Source organism: Anticarsia gemmatalis, unplaced genomic scaffold (assembly GCF_050436995.1).
Source record: "Anticarsia gemmatalis isolate Benzon Research Colony breed Stoneville strain unplaced genomic scaffold, ilAntGemm2 primary ctg00000049.1, whole genome shotgun sequence".
NCBI classification, from domain to species: Eukaryota; Metazoa; Arthropoda; class Insecta; order Lepidoptera; family Erebidae; genus Anticarsia; species Anticarsia gemmatalis.
Window position 1 is genome coordinate 177,501 of NW_027466806.1, and position 5,000 is coordinate 182,500.

General features: G+C 49.4%; 3 non-coding genes across 3 annotated transcripts in view; all 3 read left to right on the plus strand.

The window, feature by feature from the left end:
- Window positions 1–1,960: 1,960 nt before the first annotated feature.
- On the plus strand, window positions 1,961–3,862 carry LOC142986963 (small subunit ribosomal RNA). The gene has a single exon (XR_012960487.1). It is a non-coding gene; the product is annotated as a small subunit ribosomal RNA (ribosomal RNA).
- Window positions 3,863–4,315: 453 nt separating this feature from the next.
- LOC142986934 (5.8S ribosomal RNA) lies at window positions 4,316–4,472 on the plus strand. The gene has a single exon (XR_012960460.1). It is a non-coding gene; the product is annotated as a 5.8S ribosomal RNA (ribosomal RNA).
- Window positions 4,473–4,965: 493 nt separating this feature from the next.
- LOC142986922 (large subunit ribosomal RNA) overlaps window positions 4,966–5,000 on the plus strand; it is a 3,926-nt gene continuing 3,891 nt past the window's right edge. Inside the window, exon 1 of the ribosomal RNA XR_012960449.1 lies at window positions 4,966–5,000. This exon is cut by the window's right edge and continues 3,891 nt beyond it. This is a non-coding gene — a ribosomal RNA (large subunit ribosomal RNA).

Below are 5,000 nucleotides of genomic sequence, written 5' to 3' on the forward strand. Positions count from 1 at the left end.
TTAACCTCAAATCATTATACATACATACATAATAATAATAATAATAATATAACTCACCTTCATTTATTTTCCCCCGAGTTGTCCGAGTTGAGAGGTTTTCTCGCCCTCAAAGCGTGTGAGGGTGATGAAACTCACCCCAAGCTGAAAACATAAGTTTCGTTGCAACTCTTCTGCCCTCTCGGTGTCACTGAAAATCAGAACAGAACCAGAATCAATGTTTTGCCTTTTTTTTTTTTTTTTTTTGGGACTGTGGTACGAAGGGGAACGGCGACGGGGGAGGGGGAGGGGGGGGGGTGATAAGACCGGGGAGGGGGGGGGGGTGCTCGCATGCACCCCCTCCTGCAATCAATATACGATCACACAATGACGCACCATAGCACTACCTCTACCCTCCCCCCTCCCCTCCCCTTAATCACCCACCGCCCCCTTGAACCCCTTTGCTCCCCCTCTCCCTCCCCGTCTACCCGCTATCACTGTAATAATACCCTGCCGATCCGACTACTGAAAAAACCCTCCTATATTCAGCAAATTAAGCCCCCCCCCCCCCCGCTCCCCCCTCCCCTCTTGGCCTGGGGGGGGGTGAGGGGTGAGGCGTCGGAGGTCTGGGTAATTGTGTCATCGACAGGACAAAAACAAAATCCTGCTCGTCGAACACACATATGTATATTATTATGTACACACACACGGCGAAACGCGCAAACCCGACGACACAGACTCTACGATTTGACATATGTGTACAGCGGTGCGATCGTCATTTGTTTCACGACAAACGACGATCGGCGGCGAGTGCGAGCGCGAGATAGAGCTGTTTCACAACATAGAGTCAGTCTCCGTCGTTTGTTGTCTCACTTCGGCGACTCGACTCTGTGTTGTTGACGGGCGGCGGGCGCGCATCATCACGAAAAACACATATATATGCACCCCGAAAGAAAACAAAAAAAAACGGTGTGCATATATATGTGTTATGTGTTATAATCGTCTACGAATTGGACTGTGTGCTAGTGTTGTCATGTGTGTTTCTACTCTACACAGCAACATATGTGCACACACGAAGTAGTTGTACGATTATCACGAGTAGAGAGTGATGTATGTGCTTGACCGCGGCGGAGTGTTTTCGACGCGACGAATAAAATCTTTGCTATAAGAAAACACTCTCTCGACTCTCGTTCGTGTACCGTCCGTGAGTGTGCATTCGTTCGTTCGTTCGTTCGTTCGTTCGTTCGTTCGTGCGCCGCCGCTGTGCAGGCTAGGGCGACAACGCGTTCTTATTCGTTGTCCGCTCTATCATAAATATTTATCATCACTCTCGTTTGTTCGATAATAGAGAGTACGAGAAAGAGACGACGCTAGACTTTGCTACCTATGTATATATGTAATAAAGTCGCGTCGTTACAGACAGACAGGACGACTCGACTATCGTCGTCGTCGTCGTCGTCGTCGTTCGTCGTCTCTCGTATTCTCTCGGATAAAACGAGAGAGATAGATGAATCTCTTTAACTGTGTGGGCCGACGGACCGTTGTGTATGCACGAGTCCGTATAGAATCGAAGCGGTCCCGAGAAAAATTATACTTACACCTCTATCTAGCGAGGCATTACTCTATAGACACCGGGCGGAATCGTGATTGTTTCACATCCGTATTGTGTTAAACGTTTTTTTAAATAAAATGTGAACGCGTCTCGGTACGAACGTTCCCAATTGGGGCCACGTCAGTGTGTCCTGAAAATGCAGGCGGGCAGCGGACGTTTGACGTGTTTGAGATACAACCGTTTCAAACGTTCGCCCGTCGGCGACCCCAAACTCTCTATGTGCGCACAACACTACATATAAATATTTATTTACATGTGCGTGTTGTGTGTACGTTTTACAGAGCTCGCCCGTAACGCGTCGGCGTGATCTAGGATCGTCGACGCGCGGGATCGACGGAGTGCGCGCTACGAGCGCGTGTTCTATTCGATAGCTCCCTGGTTGATCCTGCCAGTAGTTATATGCTTGTCTCAAAGATTAAGCCATGCATGTCTCAGTGCAAGCCGTATTAAGGCGATACCGCGAATGGCTCAATATATCAGTTTTGGTTCCTTAGATCTTACTCAGTTACTTGGATAACTGTGGTAATTCTAGAGCTAATACATGCAATCAGAACTCTGACCAGTGATGGGATGAGTGCTTTTATTAGATCAAAACCAATCGACGGAGGGCCCCGCGTCTGAAGTCGTTAATTTTGATGAATCTGGATAACTTTTGCCGATCGCATGGTCCAGTACCGGCGACGCATCTTTCAAATGTCTGCCTTATCAACTTTCGATGGTAGTTTCTGCGACTACCATGGTTGTCACGGGTAACGGGGAATCAGGGTTCGATTCCGGAGAGGGAGCCTGAGAAACGGCTACCACATCCAAGGAAGGCAGCAGGCGCGCAAATTACCCACTCCCGGCACGGGGAGGTAGTGACGAAAAATAACGATACGGGACTCTTACGAGGCCTCGTAATCGGAATGAGTACACTTTAAATATTTTAACGAGGAACAATTGGAGGGCAAGTCTGGTGCCAGCAGCCGCGGTAATTCCAGCTCCAATAGCGTATACTAAAATTGTTGCGGTTAAAAAGCTCGTAGTTGCATTTGTGCGCCGCGCTGTCGGTGCACCGCATCCGCGGTGATACTGACACGTCTGCGGAGCATATCGTCGGTGAGCCGGCGGTAATACGCCGGTTCAATATCAAAATCCTATCGCGGTGCTCTTCGGTGAGTGTCGAGGTGGGCCGACAATTTTACTTTGAACAAATTAGAGTGCTCAAAGCGGGCTCAAAATGCTGCTTGAATATTTCGTGCATGGAATAATAGAATATGATCTCGGTTCTATTTTGTTGGTTTTCAGAACTCCGAGGTAATGATTAATAGGGATAACTGGGGGCATTCGTATTGCGACGTTAGAGGTGAAATTCTTGGATCGTCGCAAGACGAACATCAGCGAAAGCATTTGCCAAAGGTGTTTTCATCAATCAAGAACGAAAGTTAGAGGTTCGAAGGCGATTAGATACCGCCCTAGTTCTAACCGTAAATATGTCATCTAGCGATCCGCCGACGTTACTACAATGGCTCGGCGGGCAGCTTCCGGGAAACCAAAGATTTTGGACTCCGGGGGGAGTATGGTTGCAAAGCTGAAACTTAAAGGAATTGACGGAAGGGCACCACCAGGAGTGGAGCCTGCGGCTTAATTTGACTCAACACGGGAAATCTCACCAGGCCCGGACACCGGAAGGATTGACAGATTAACAGCTCTTTCTTGATTCGGTGGGTGGTGGTGCATGGCCGTTCTTAGTTGGTGGAGCGATTTGTCTGGTTAATTCCGGTAACGAACGAGACTCTAGCCTGCTAAATAGGCGTCGTCATTTAGGTGTGCGTGGCTCCGTCACGCAACTCACTGGCGACGTATTAAAATTCTTCTTAGAGGGACCGGCGGCTTCGAGCCGCACGAGATTGAGCAATAACAGGTCTGTGATGCCCTTAGATGTCCTGGGCCGCACGCGCGCTACACTGAAGGAATCAGCATGTTCTCCCTGGCCTAGAGGCCCGGGCAACCCGCTGAAACTCCTTCGTGCTGGGGATTGGGGTTTGCAATTATCCCCCATAAACGAGGAATTCCTAGTAAGCGCGAGTCATAAGCTCGCGTTGATTACGTCCCTGCCCTTTGTACACACCGCCCGTCGCTACTACCGATTGAATGATTTAGTGAGGTCTTCGGACCGACACGCGGTGGCTTCACGGCCGTCGGCGTTGCTGGGAAGTTGACCAAACTTGATCATTTAGAGGAAGTAAAAGTCGTAACAAGGTTTCCGTAGGGGAACCTGCGGAAGGATCATTAACGTGTTGTCGTTGTTGTCGTCGCGCTGTTTTTGTTGTCGTTGTGCACACACAACACACACGATGAACGATGATGGACGATGATGGTGATGATAATATTTATATATCCTAAACACCCAAAACTCAAAAAAGAGACTCTGTTCGACGGTGGGTGGCGCATCTCGCGCCGCCACCCGACGAACGTATCTCGCGTCGCGCTCGTCGTAACTTCAACGTAGACTGGTATACAAATCCGCTACCACGAGTTGATACCTCGACGAGAGCGCTCGTCAATCGAACGCACATAACGAGAACACGCGAGAGCGTCATTGTTGCGGTAGGCGCGCTTGTATCGTGTGTCGTGTATCGTTATACCACAAACATAATATATGTATGTACATACATATGTAACATTTGTAACTTGTAACATTTAACACACACAATATTATCCATGCGGTAGTGGTGTAAAAACTATTACCCTGGACGGTGGATCACTTGGCTCGCGGGTCGATGAAGAACGCAGTTAACTGCGCGTCATAGTGTGAACTGCAGGACACATTTGAACATCGACATTTCGAACGCACATTGCGGTCCGTGGAGACACATCCAGGACCACTCCTGTCTGAGGGCCGGCTGTATAAAATACAAATGCCACATTGCGCCCTTACGGGGGCGCACATGACGGTTCATTGTGACGTCGACTAATAGTCCTCGTCCCAATGTCCGTTTAAATATCAACGATGAACCACACACGTGTCGATTGTGATGATGATCATGCGACGACGTTTACACAAACGTTGTCGAACGACCGGCGGTGTGCCGCCTGCGGACAGTGCATGATATGCGAAATATCTCATATCGCGCACATATACGCTAGCGGCGCGCTCGACTCTTCGAAATACTTTTGCCGCATGGCGGTGTATGTATAGAGAGGGTTGAGCGTGTGTGTACGCACGCACCGTGTTATGTGTCGTGAGTGATTTAATATCGTCGCGATCTTCGCGCAATACACACAGTAGGCGGACTCGACGTCCGAAGAGCGCATCGACGCCGTCGTCGTTCCTCCGGGACGGTTGCGTCGTCGTAACGCTGACGGATATCGCGTCTGCCTCATTTTTTTATCGTTGGCCTCAGATCAGGGAGGATCACCCGCCGAATTT